This window comes from Schistocerca cancellata, chromosome 2 (genome assembly GCF_023864275.1).
Source record: "Schistocerca cancellata isolate TAMUIC-IGC-003103 chromosome 2, iqSchCanc2.1, whole genome shotgun sequence".
NCBI lineage: Eukaryota > Metazoa > Arthropoda > Insecta > Orthoptera > Acrididae > Schistocerca > Schistocerca cancellata.
Genome location: NC_064627.1, coordinates 893,458,073 through 893,472,970, shown reverse-complemented (window position 1 = coordinate 893,472,970; position 14,898 = coordinate 893,458,073).

The window sequence follows — 14,898 nt, the reverse complement described above, 5'->3', positions numbered from 1 at the left end:
TAGTACACTACTGGCCATTAAAATTGCTACACCAAGGAGAAATACAGATGATAAACGGTTATTCATTGGACAAATATATTATACTAGAACTGATGTGTGATTACATTTTCACGCAATTTGGATGCATAGATCCTGAGAAGTCAGTACCCAAAACAAACACTTACGGCCGCAACAACGGCCTTGATTCACCTGGGCATCGAGTCAAACAGAGCTTGGATGGAGTGTACAGACACAACTGCCCATGCAGTTTCAACACGATACCACAGTTCATCAAGAGTAGTGACTGGCGTATTGTGACGAGCCAGTTGCTCGGCCACCATTGACCAGACAATTGGTGAGAGCTCTGGAGAATGTGCTGGCCAGGGCAGCAGTCGAACATTTTCCATTTCCAGAAAGGGCTGTACAGGACCTGGAACATGCGATCGCGCATATTCCTGCTGAAATGTAGGGTTTCGCTGGGATCGAATGACGGGTACAGCCACGGGTCGTAACACATCTGAAATGTAACGTCCACTGTTCAAAGTGCCGTCAATGCGAACAAGAGGTGACCGAGACGTGTAACCAATAGCACCCTATACCATCACCCCGGGTGATACGCAAGTATGGCGATGACGAATACACGCTTCCAATGTGCGTTCACCTCGATGTCACCAAACACGGATGTCACCATTATGATTCACCTTGATTCTTGCGAAAAAATGACGTTTTGCCATTCGTGCACCCAGGTTCGTCGTTGAGTACATCATCGCAGGTGCTCCTGTCTGTGATACAGCGTCAAGGTAACATCAGCCATGGTCTCTGAGCTGATAGTCCATGCTACTGCAAACGTCGTCGTACTGTTCGTGCAGATAGTTGTTGTCTTGTAAACGTCTGTTGACTCAGGGATCGAGACGTGGCTGCACGATCCGTTACAGCCACGCGAATAAGATACCTGTCATCTCGACTGCTAGTGATACGAGACCGTTGGGATCCAGCATGACGTTCCGCATTACGCTCCTGAACCCACCGATTCTACATTCTGCTAACAGTCATTGGATCTCGGCCAACGCGAACAGCAATGTCGCGATACGATAAACCGCAATCGCGATAGGCTACAATCCCACCTTAATCAAAGTCGGAAACGTGATGGTACGCATTTCTCCTCCTTACAAGAGGCATCACAACAACGTTTCACCAGGCAACGCCGGTCAACTGCTGTTTGTGTATGAGAAATCGGTTGGAAACTTTCCTCATGTCAGTACGTTGTAGGTGTCGCCACCCGCGCCAACCTTGTGTGAATGCTCTGAGAAGATAATCATTTGCATATCACAGCATCTTCTCCCTGTCGCTTAAATTTCGCATCTGTAGCACGTCATCTTCGTGGTGTAGCAATTTTAATGGTTAGTAGTGTATATTTAAAAACGAGATGAAAAGTTGTGGCGGCGGCCTGCAGTTGAGCACGGCTTGGGACCAGGCCATCCGAAGGCTAAAGCGGGGGTCCAACGAAAACTACGTTAAATGGGTCTGGAGCGAGAATCCGTGAACGAGGGTAGCAGCCGTGATAATGCCTGAGGACTACTCACCGCAATCCGGTAGATTTTAAATCACTTGACGCGGCTGCGAGTTGGAGAGAATTTTATCAGTACATATCGCTGCGAGACCATGCATTCGTATATCAGACTGATGCTTCATTTCCGTTACTGTGTGATGTACCGTAAGCGGGGTTCCGCGTGCTTCACATAGTGGTGGATAGCCCCACTGGAGGAGGAAACGGAGTGTCAATGGGCAGAGCCCCTGCTGAGGAGAGGCGCCGGCGGCGGTGAGTGACGCAGTGCGGCCTGCGGCGCCGCCTCCAGCGCCGGGACGGCGGCGTCCCCAGGGAGGCGGGAGGCAAGCGCCGCTCAGTATTCGCAGGCTGCCCCCGCCCTCATTAGCCGTGCCGGCGGGCGGCGGGCGGCGGGGACACATTACAGATGCAGTGCGGTTTCTCGTCCTGCCCCTCACCTCACCTCAGCTCACGGAGTGCGTGTGTGCCGCTCTAAAACACTGGGGACCCCCGCCCACCGGCGTCTTCGCCGCCTCTGACAGCGCAGCGGGCACGTCGCGTCGGATCTCCCTGGAGCCGCGACGCCGCCCCACGTCGCGCCCCAACGTCCCCGTGCTCCGACTCTCTGCAATTAAGCACGGACAAACTCCGAGCCGACCAAACCTGTGAAACCTTCAGACTTGAGAAACCTTCAAACCTGTAAAGTGAATATCTGACTAAATCTTTTCCTGTCAACCTTTTCTTCGTCAAGTGAAAGGTTTCTTACCGCTGGTAACAGAACTTTTATTTACTATCGTTTGAAACGTTTTCAGGGTTGAGAGCGATGTCCTTTTGGTGCACCACTTTCGATTTCAATGTTAATAGCACACCATCGAGCAAGTGAAATAGTTGCCAGCACATTGCCCTTAACACCAGACACGGATCCTCAAAGCTGAGTAACACCTGTGATGACAGATCTATAACTGTTAAATTTTATGAGTTTGCCATCAGTGGTTCGAAAATAAAGGGAAGCAACTGGAAAACAATGTCTTACTTGCATAACGGTGAGTAAGCATCCATACATATTCACATTCATCTACACTCCTGGCCATTAAAATTGCTACACCACGAAGATGACGTGTCATAGACTCAAAATTTAGCCGACAGGGAGAAGATGCTGTGATATGCAAAATGATTAGCTTTTCAGAGCATTCACACTAGGTTGGCGCCGGTGGCGACACCTACAACGTGCTGACATGAGGAAAGTTTCCAACCGATTTCTCATACACAAACAGCAGTTGACCGGCTTCGCCTGGTGAAACGTAGTTGTGATGTCTCTTGTAAGGAGGAGAAATGCGTACCATCACGTTTCCGACTTTGATAAAGGTCATATTGTAGCCTATCGCGATTACCGTTTATCGTATCGCGACATTGCTGGATCCCAATGGCCTCGCATCACTAGCAGAGATGACAGGCATCTTATCTACATGGCTGTAACGGATCGTGCAGCCACGTCTCGATCCCTGAGTCGACAAATGGGGACGTTTGCAAGACAACAACCATTTGCACGAACACTTCGACGACGTTTGCAGCAGCATGGACTATCAGCTCGGAGACCATGACTGAGTTTGCCCTTGACGCTGCATCACAGACAGGAGCGCCTGCGATGGTGTACTCAACGACGAACCTGGGTGCAAAAATGGGAAAACGTCATTTTTTCGGATGAATCCAGGTTCTGTTTACAGCATCCTGATGGTCGGATCCGTGTTTGGCGACATCGCGGTGAACGCACATTGGAAGCGTGTATTCGTCATCGCCATACTGGCGTATCACCCGGCGTGATGTTACGGGATGCCATTGGTTACACGTCTCGGTCACCTCTTGTTTGCATTGACGGCACTTTGAACAGTGGACGTTACATTTCAGATGTGTTACGACCCGTGGCTCTTCCCTTTGTTCGATCCCTGCGAAATCCTACATTTCAGCAGGATAATGCACGACCGCATGTTGCAGGTCCTGTGCGAGCCTTTCTGGATACAGGAAAGTTCGACTGCTGCCCTGGCCAGCACATTCTCCAGATGTCTCACCAACTGAAAACGTCTGGTCAATGGTGGCCAAGCAACTGACTCGTCACAATAGGCTAGTCACTATTCTTGATGAACTGTGGTATCGTGTTGAAACTGCATGGGCAGCTGTACCTGTGCACGCACATCCGGAGAAAACCAATGTGCACTCCGTGTGCATACCGGGGGCAGTCATTCCAGATGTGGAAAGGGTCCTTCCGGATGCCATGAAGGGTACAGGTTGCTCCCATCTGCAGGTGGTCGCTCATGTCGGCACCAATGATGTGTGTCGCTATGGATCGGAGGAAATCCTCTCTGGCTTCCGGCGGCTATCTGATTTGGTGAAGGCTGCCAGTCTCGCTATCGGGATTAAAGCAGTGCTCACCATCTGCAGCATCGTCGACAGGACTGACTGCGGACCTTTGGTACAGAGCCGAGTGGAGGGTCTGAATCAGAGGCTGAGACGGTTCTGCGACCGTGTGGGCTGCAGATTCCTCGACCTACGCCATATTGTTGTGGGGTTTCGGGTTCCGCTGGATAGGTCAGGAGTCCACTACACGCAACAAGAGACTACACGGGTAGCAGGGGTTGTGTGGCGTGGGCTGGGCGGTTTTTTAGGTTAGATGGCCTTGGGCAAGTACAGAAAGGGCAACAGCCTTAACGGGTGCGGGGCAAAGTCAGGACATGCGGAGACCAAGCAGCAATCGGTATTGTAATTGTAAACTGTCGAAGCTGCGTTGGTAAAGTACCGGAACTTCAAGCGCTGATAGAAAGCACCGAAGCTGAAATCGTTATAGGTACAGAAAGCTGGCTGAAGCCAGAGATAAATTCTGCTGAAATTTTTACAAAGGCACAGACGGTGTTTAGAAAGGATAGGTTGCATGCAACCGGTGGTGGAGTGTTCGTCGCTGTTAGTAGTAGTTTATCCTGTAGTGAAGTAGAAGTGGATAGTTCCTGTGAATTATTATGGGTGGAGGTTACACTCAACAACCGAGCTAGGTTAATAATTGGCTCCTTTTACCGTCCTCCCGACACAGCAGCATTAGTGGCAGAACAACTGAGAGAAAATGTGGAATACATTTCACATAAATTTTTTTAGCATGTTATAGTCTTAGGCGGAGATTTCAATTTATCATATATAGAATGGGACACTCAGATGTTTAGGACGGGTGGTAGGGACAGAGCATCGAGTGACATTATACTGAGTGCACTATCCGAAAATTACCTCGAGCAATTAAACAGAGAACCGACTCATGGAGATAAGATCTTGGACCTACTGATAACAAACAGACCCGAAGTTTTCGACTCTGTATGTGCAGAACAGGGAATCAGAGATCATAAGGCCGTTGCAGCATCCCTGAATATGGAAGTTAATAGGAATATAAAAAAAGGGAGGAAGATTTATCTGTTTAGCAAGAGTAATAGAAGGCAGATTTCAGACTACCTAACAGATCAAAACGAAAATTTCTGTTCCGACACTGACAATGTTGAGTGTTTATGGAAAAAGTTCAAGGCAATCGTAAAATGCGTTTTAGACAGGTACGTGCCGAGTAAAACTGTGAGGGACAGGAAAAACCCACCGTGGTACAACAACAAAGTTAGGAAACTACTGCGAAAGCAAAGAGAGCTTCACTCCAAGTTTAAACGCAGCCAAAACCTCTCAGACAAACAGAAGCTAAACGATGTCAAAGTTAGCGTAAGGAGGGATATGCGTGAAGCGTTCAGTGAATTCGAAAGTAAAATTCTATGTACCGACTTGACAGAAAATCCTAGGAAGTTCTGGTCTTACGTTAAATCAGTAAGTGGCTCGAAACAGCATATCCAGACACTCCGGGATGATGAAGGCATTGAAACAGAGGATGACACGCGTAAAGCTGAAATACTAAACACTTTTTTCCAAAGTTGTTTCACAGAGGAGGACCGCACTGCAGTTCCTTCTCTAAATCCTCGCACAAACGAAAAAATGGCTGACATCGAAATAAGTGTCCAAGGAATAGAAAAGCAACTGGAATCACTCAACAGAGGAAAGTCCACTGGACCTGACGGGATACCAATTCGATTCTACACAGAGTACGCGAAAGAACTTGCCCCCCTTCTAACAGCCGTGTACCGCAAGTCTGTAGAGGAACGGAAGGTTCCTAATGATTGGAAAAGAGCACAGGTAGTCCCAGTCTTCAAGAAGGGTCGTCGAGCAGATGCGCAAAACTATAGACCTATATTTCTGACGTCGATCTGTTGTAGAATTTTAGAACATGTTTTTTGCTCGAGTATCATGTCGTTTTTGGAAACCAAGAATCTACTATGTAGGAATCAACATGGATTCCGGAAACAGCGACCGTGCGAGACCCAACTCGCTTTATTTGTTCATGAGACCCAGAAAATATTAGATACAGGCTCAGGTAGATGCTATTTTTCTTGACTTCCGGAAGGCATTCGATACAGTTCCGCACTGTCGCCTGATAAACAAAATAAGAGCCTACGGAATATCAGACCAGCTGTGTGGCTGGATTGAAGAGATTTTAGCAAACAGAACACAGCATGTTGTTATCAATGGAGAGACGTCTACAGACGTTAAAGTAACCTCTGGCGTGCCACAGGGGAGTGTTATGGGATCATTGCTTTTCACAATATATATAAATGACCTAGTAGATAGTGTCGGAAGTTCCATGCGGCTTTTCGCGGATGATGCTGTAGTATACAGAGAAGTTGCAGCATTAGAAAATTGTAGCGAAATGCAGGAAGATCTGCAGCGTATAGGCACTTGGTGCAGGGAGTGGCAACTGACCCCTAACGTAGACAAATGTAATGTATTGCGAATACATAGAAAGAAGGATCCTTTATTGTATGATTATATGATAGCGGAACAAACACTGGTAGCAGTTACTTCTGTAAAATATCTGGGAGTATGCGTGCGGAACGATTTGAAGTGGAATGATCATATAAAATTAATTGTTGGTAAGGCGGGTACCAGGTTGAGATTCATTGGGAGAGTCCTTAGAAAATGTAGTCCATCAACAAAGGAGGTGGCTTACAAAACACTCGTTCGACCTATACTTGAGCCAAAGAAGAGCGGCGCGTTTCGTCACAGGGTTATTTGGTAACCGTGATAGCGTTACGGAGATGTTTAACATACTCAAGTGGCAGACTCTGCAAGAGAGGCGCTCTGCATCGCGGTATAGCTTGCTCGTCAGGTTTCGAGAGGGTGCGTTTCTGGATGAGGTATCGAATATATTGCTTCCCCCTACTTATACCTCCCGAGGAGATCACGAATGTAAAATTAGAGAGATTAGAGCGCGCACGGAGGCTTTCAGACAGTCGTTCTTCCCGCGAACCATACGCGACTGGAACAGGAAAGGGAGGTAATGACAGTGGCACGTAAAGTGCCCTCCGCCACACATCGTTGGGTGGCTTGCGGAGTATAAATGTAGATGTAGATGTAGACATCCAAGCTCTGTTTGACTCAATGCCCTGGCGTATCCCCGCGTGCTAAACAATTCTCTCTCGCCTGTTGTGTGTAACCAGGCCATTGCCCCTGCGTGACGACACATTCCGACATATGTGCAATCCTCCTACCTCTTTGCTAACGTACTGGCTCTGGTTCTCGGCATAGGCAACGAAACTTTGACAATATTCCACGTTTCCAACTCTTTACTATTCCACGACACTGCAGTTCAACGGACGTTGCTAGATATGGGCCTCCGCAGAGGGCGCCTGGTACATGCACCCATGCTGACTGCTGTTCACCGGCGTCGAAGTCTGGAATTTGTGCGCCAGTACTGCAACTAGACATCCAATGAATGGCGACTGGTGGCCTCTGCAGATTAATCACAGATGACCATTCGAGTCTGCAGCCCTGCAACGATCCTCGGAATGGTTCAGGCCAGGGGAGAAAGGATTACGGTTTGGGGAATGTTTTCGTAGCATTCCCTGGGTGATCTTGTCATTCTGGGAGGCAGAATGGGCAATACTAATATTCATCTATCCTTGGGAACCACGTCCACCCCTGCATGCAGTTTGTACGTTGCTCGAAGTACACCAGGATGAGTTAACCGTAGTCCCCTGACCATCAAACCCCCCGAGTGTAAACCCAGACAAGAATCTGCGGGACCACTTCGATTGGGCTGTTCGCGCCATGGATCCTTAGCCGAGAAACCTAGCGCAGCTGGCCACAGCACTGGAATTGGCATGCATCCACATCCCAGGAGGTACCTTCCAGATACCACATTTTTAAATGTACAGTTGAAAAACTTATGAAAGGCAAGTCTCACGTCCTTAATATAAGGCGTCACCGCCGCATACACCGTCATTTAATTCTCAGAATAAATCGGTATCGGAGAAGTTCAACAATAACAAGCGAATACTACACAGATCCGCTGATCAAAATGAATGAAAATCATACGAAGAGGTCTGTAATTCGAATGAAAATGAAGTAACTGTCTTCAAGGTATGCCAACTAAGTTGTTTTAAAAGAGAAAGCCACTTTAAATTGATGTTTAATTGTTGTAACGTCCATCTTGTTTTTCACATTTCGCACTCTCTGACAGCCACCAGTCCCTTTTTTTTTTCAAATATGTGCTTAGAAAACTTTTTTTTGTTCCTTTCGTAACTGGACTGCAGGGATGTAATTCCGTCATTAAAACCTTTTCCTCTAAGGTTAGAATGCCTGGAAATCTGTGGTATTTTTTACCTATAAACTCAATTCCTCACTGATTGCGGAGTCATATTAGCCTATATAAGTGGCGATATTTGTTAAAGAGCTGTAGCGTAAAATTATGTTGTTTAACAATTATTTGTTACATAGCCTCCGTCCCAAATGTTCGTATTTTAATTATAAGGAGTTATCAGAAAAAAATGGTGGAACTTGAGGTTTTGGCGGACAACGAAATGAATAAACTTTTGTATAAAGCAGTGTTGTCCGCTGTGGGTAGCACCAGGCGAAATGAGTAAACTTTTGTGTAAAGCAGTATTCACCGCTATGGGTAGCAACCAGTGATTCGATTTGAAATGAAGTCACACACCGCACGATGTTGTTACAGTACAAGCAGCGCTCATTAGCTTGCCTAATGTTACAAACATTTCACATATTCAAGATGATTTATCTTCTACATAAATAAAATTTGTGTAGAGTTTAAATTAATGCATAAGCGCGTGGTTTTCAGTTTTCAGAATCTGTGACGAGGGATGTTTATTTAATTTTAAATAAAGTAAATTTTAAGGGCGTTTCACTATGAAAAATTTTGCTATTGCACACAAAACTGATAATTATCCCTTCAACAGCCTTTCTGATTTAAAATTGGTTTATTTGCGAGTGTGTTAATGTAATTTACATAGTAACCAATTATTTCTGAGTTTACATCTACCTCAAATTTAAATCTACTATCGAAATGGTTTCGTAAACGATTACTTACATTACTTACAAATGTCTGCAACATCTATAGTTCGGGATCGCTTATAATCAAAATTATTGCATTGTCTTTCATTCCCTTTGCTTTCGAAGTTATCAAGTGTAATTTTCATAGTACTTAGATTTTCCATTCAGAGATGGGAACGAAACTCTATTGGATTTCCTTGTAAATGGTTGTTACTATAGTTTTAAAATCAGTTTCTAAAGAAATAACTTTTTTTCGCCATCTCTTTTTAGACTTATCTGTCACTTTTATGTAAACCGAGCATACCGGTTAGTAATATGGCGTACTTTTCTGAATATAAGTAGTGTATATTGACAGCTCAGCACAACAGATTTTTAAATGCTGCAAGTTTGTCCATGTGGTTTATATTGGATTTTTTATGCACTGTATTTCATGTAACTGAACTGGATTAGTAGCAGAGTTGTATATTTCCAGTCAATCTATATTTATTCCACGATTTGGTACTACTAAAATGAAAAATGTTGTTTCGTATCTTAATATCCGACAGTTTCTTAAAATTCAAATGGCTTGGCAACCTCAGGACTACTTCTAAGGCCGGTAACCGAGGGGGGTTGCATGTATTTCATACTTGCTCAGTCCTTCTGAATAGATGAAATCCAAGAAATATACGGTCAAGTATTACTTTATCCATGGGGAAATAGTTTAATAAATTTCCTTTATTTCACGTCAATTGTCACAAATGTTTTGTCATCAAACTATCGGTTTCGTTCTATAATAACCAACTTTAGATGTACTGGAGCTATAGTGGCATCGTCAAATGCTAAACATATACATTTGACGATGCTGGCGCTGATTTTGGGTTTAGCATTTGACGATGTCACTATGGCTCCAGTAAATTAGGACATGTTTTTATAAAACAGATCTGAAGATGGTCATTATAGACCGAAACCCGTAGTCCGATGACAAAAAAATATTTGTGACCATTGATATGAAATAAAGGAAATTTATTCCATAATTGGGTCTCTGTTTAATTCGCGACCATGTTGAAGCTTGTGAAAATGGTTTAAATGTCGGGGTGACCATACCATCAGTTGCATAAATAAAGCAACTGCAAGGTTTTTATAGTTTGCTTTTCTTCTAGACACGTTCAGAATTTCAACCTTTTTCATATGGCCAAATGCAGGTACAAATTTGTTGCTTGTTTTATCGACTGCTTCCATTAACTGCAGCTGCCTTATACAAAATCGCTTTTTTACACACCTCATTACTTGAATCGCATTAAGGCTGTTTGAGGTTGGCAAAAATGTTAAGCGTGTCTTGGAAAATTAAAAGTGCCAAAAAAGGTATTTGGATTCTATGTTGCCCCATCTGATTATACTTTCGCAATTAGTGTATCGAAATCAACTACTTGTAATCAGTGCTGGTGGAAAAATGTGTGAAGTCGTTTCCTATATATCCTCTTTTTAATATTCCATAACGCAAATAGTGTTTCAAAATTTTGCAAAGTACTTCTTAGATATGTTTTCACATATTTTTCTTGAGAATGTTGAAGAAACAGATGAAGTGGTAGGAACTCCTTTCTATGTAAATACGGTGCCAGTCTTCTCAACTAGAATTAAAGATGTCTTGACGATTAAGCTACGAGCATTTCGTTTATGTTTCATCCTTTGTGATTCTGATATGTGCACCAGTCTTTGGAGTTAAGTCAAAGTAAATAATAGACATGTGCCTTTGATTTTGTTTCCACAAAGTCAATATGACGTAATATGTGTCACTTTGATGTCCCATTTTACTAATGTAAGTTTGTACACGCTTATGAGCAGTTTTCTCTCTCTCCAAGTCGCGGAAAGAGCAGCGTTTATCTTCTTGTGTTAAATTCATAGGTCCAGAAACATTTCTTAAACGACACATTTCTGATTTTCATGAATTTACTTAGAAGGTTACGTAAGTTAAAGATTTCGTGTACTCTAAGGTGGTTGATAAAGCTATTTGGTGTATTCTCACTACTAAAAGTTGAACAGTTTGAGAAATATAGAATAAATCTCAGACATGATGCAGAAAGGGATTAAAGTTAGCGCAGGCCCTGCCTGGAGGGGAACAGTCACCGTTAGAAATTAAAATTTCGGGCAGCCACAAGTCGCACGTAACTTTGTCTTTATTTTGACATGTTTCACTCGACAGAAGCTAGCATCTTCAGAAATTACGCAGCCGAAGGCCGCAAGTTACAAATCTCAGGCTGTATAAGGCGCCCCCGTCATAGGTAAAGTACGTATGACGGCCGCACCACAGGGTGTTTCAGAAGTGTTGGAGGGATATTAAAGGTATGATCATTCGAAACAAAAAATTCAAGATAACATGGGCTCTAAAACGCATACCTTAAGAGCTATGATCAACTCTTGATCTTCGATACTGTGAAACAAGTCTCTTCTACTGCAAGCTCTTTGCTTTCCATATGTTGGGAAGTAGTTGTGTGAACCAAAACAAGTAAAAATGTCCATTAAATACGTGCTCTAAAATGCATACCTTAAAAGTTATGAGCACTTGTTCATCAGAAGAGTTGTGTTTCAAAATAGCGAAGACGAACAAGTTCTCATAGCTCTTAAGGTATGCGTTTTAGAGCCCATGTGTACTTGACTTTTTCTTTCGAATGATCATTCCCGTCATACCCTGAATATTGACCATCACTTCTGAAACACCCTGTATACACAGCCGGATATTTGTAATATGCGACCGTCGGCTACTTAATTTCTGAATTTCTGAAGATGCTCTTGTTCGTCAAGTGAAACATGTCAAAACATAGAAAAAGTTGCGTGCGACTTGGGCTGCCCGGAAATTTTAACTTCTAAAGGACTATATTCAAGTGAACGAGGAAGCCGTGTGACTGTACCTCCTACACCAACCAGTTGCCCATTAAACATTTATGTTGGGTTCTTCCCAGAGGGGCATAGAAAATGGGTTAATATTCCGTCATGCTCTAATCAAATTCATTGTCCTTCTGGAAGAATAGTGTTCTCTGAAAACACAAGCAATTTGTCACGCAGGAACTGGTGATGCGCAGCACCTCTTTAGTTGTGCAATGAAGTGTTTGATGCTATAGCTTTTGCCATTCTCAATTCTTGTACGCAAATTGATACTAAAACCTGATGTATTGTTACCACGATCGCTAAGAGCACTTATAACTGCATATACTTGGTCGTTGGAACAGGTTGTTATCCAACCTGAGCGTTATCACTTCTCGTGTGTAAATAAAATGCAAGATGTGAAAAGCGGATCTTCAGTGCTCCTTCGTAAAATCCATTGACACAGCTATAGACAGACCTGAGACCTCAGAGCTTGCACAGACTGTGTAACTGAAATGGATAAAGCAACTCTTCCATAGATGACCACGCGACGGCGTGATCATGTTTTCAGCAGTTCCAGGTGTTTGCTCCGGATCCCCTTGCTCTCATTGTGGAACGTGTGCCTCCGTATCTGAAGGGAGGACTGTGACAAGTCTTCCCTGACCGTTTGTTTGCTAATGATCTCATGTCCTCAAGTCGCTGGAAAAGCTTGCTGAAGATTTTTTACAGATAGAATTCGGTGTTAGGGATTTCGTTCAGCATGAATGGGACGTTCCAGCTACTTCTGCCATGGAGTATTAAGATTCCGTTTCACTGTTTATACTCCAAGGAATTGCTGATATTATTCTGAAGCCTTCGTAAGCTCATAACGATACGTACTGAATGGATGATGTAGCCGACCATTGTAAGTAGTGTGTCTGAGAACAGTATCACAGTCAGGCGACTAAAAACAGAGCAACTGACCCAGTAAGTAATGAAGCATGAACGTCAAAGAAAGACAGCCTACACCACAGGCGGCAGACCCTTAACTCAACTATTGTTTGTTTCTAGACATATGTTTACAGGACGTATTTTGTAATTTTCACCAGCATTACCTCCTACACAGAAATGGGGCACTTCTTTTTAAACGTCTTGTAAAATATGTGTTCAGAAATTTAGAATGTCCATTGAGAAACAGGGGAATAAAAGCAAATCCTAGGGCAGAATGCTGATTTCAACACCCGCTGGCCTTTTTCCACTAGTAGGTTCGTTTTATTCTGATACCAAACGAGCGCATACAACTATACTTGATGCTCCGTATAGTAGTATGAGTTGTTGAAGATGCTGTGTATGTCCTGGTTTGAACTGTAAGGTCTCCACAGGCGATGTAAAGATTGATACAATGATTAATGCATGTTCATTTATAGAATCAAAGAGTGATACGGGAGGTCCGTTAAACATTACTACCTACGTACACAGTAGAAGATGTCGGAAGCTCCATACGGCTATTCGCAGACATGCGGTTGTCTACAAGAAGCTAGCAATGCCAGAAGACTAGAGCGATTTGCAAAGGACCCACAGAGGATTGATGAATGGTGGAGGGACTGGCAGTTGACTCTGAACGTAAATAAATGTAACATGTTGTGCATACATGGGAAAACAAATCCACAACTGTACGACTACACCCTTGATGACAAGTTGCCGGAAGCAGTATCGATCGTAAAATATCTCGGAGAAACGATTTGTGCCAGCGAAAAACTTGTGTTCTTGATAAGGCCTGTTTCAACTTTTCAAAGGTTGTACTGACGGATTCGAGAAGTTTAACACAAAACTTGATGGCATAGCTTTGCTGTAAATTCCGCTGCTCCATTTTCGTAACACACAACAAAAACACAACTTTACTGACGGCGCTCTCAAAAAGTCACGTGATGATGTAGAATACGATTAGAAACATAAAGTGTGTCATAAATAATGGCGCCATGAAAGTACGTGATTATAGAAGCAAAACATCTTTGAGCACAGTGTAACTGATTTCATTTGTTTGTAAATTTGGACACATGAAAACGTAATGGTTGAAGAACATTATTGGATACTCTGGCTGAAATAAAATTACTTTTAACAGCTCAAGAATACAGTCTTACATAGTGTGACAGCTCCACGTTATAATTACTGTACAGTATACTCTGTTCTACTGAAGGCGTTCCGCGATTGGCTTCTTTAAAATTTTATAGAGCGTTGTACTCATCTCCGCAGCGATATTCACTTTCATTCGGATCGTTTTCAAATTCTTACAAGTATTTACAATATTTACTGCACTGCTACTTCAACTGTGTTAACAATAATGCTGTACACAACTCTAGAGGTAACCATAGACACAAAAATTCGAAGGATTCAGATTATGTGGTTTTGGAGTCCAATGTCTAACTTCCGCTTCAGCTTTCCATCTTTGACTTTAGACATATAACTCCTGTAGACTTTCTATGTGTTATCACATCGCTACAGTCATTTAGGCCGCTCCTCCACGTTTTCTATCCATCTTAAACTACGATGTCGTCTTCGTCTCTCATTAGCCCTTGGAGTCCAGCAAGGAACTTCATATCCCGCCCACCGCCACTTTCACCACAGCCGCTCTTACGTCTTCCAATCAAGTCTAATTCGTACATACGCGCCTCCATTGCTTGCTGACAAAATTCCAGCTTTTGTTTCCTTTACACATCAAACATCCATTGATCAAAACTCTTTGATAGTTAACTTTCCTTTTCAGACACTTTGGAATCTTAGATATTACCTCTTCATTACTTACCCATTAACCCATCTTCAGCATTCTTCTGTTGGACCAAGTATCAAAAGCTTCCCTTCTCTTCTTGTCTGAACTGATTAGCGTTCACATTTCACTTTCTTACAAGGCTACGTTGCAGGCAAATACCTACAGTAAAAACTTGAATTTATATTTAGTGTTAACAGGTGTCTCTTTCCTCAGAAACGCTTTTCTTGCTATTTCAAGACTGCATCTTGTATCCCCTACACTTCGGCCATCACCGGTTGCTTTTACTGCGCAAGTACCAAAATTAATCTACTACTGCTAGTGTCTTAGATCCTACTATAATTCCCTTTCCGCATTTCTCTTCGGTTTTCTTGCTTGA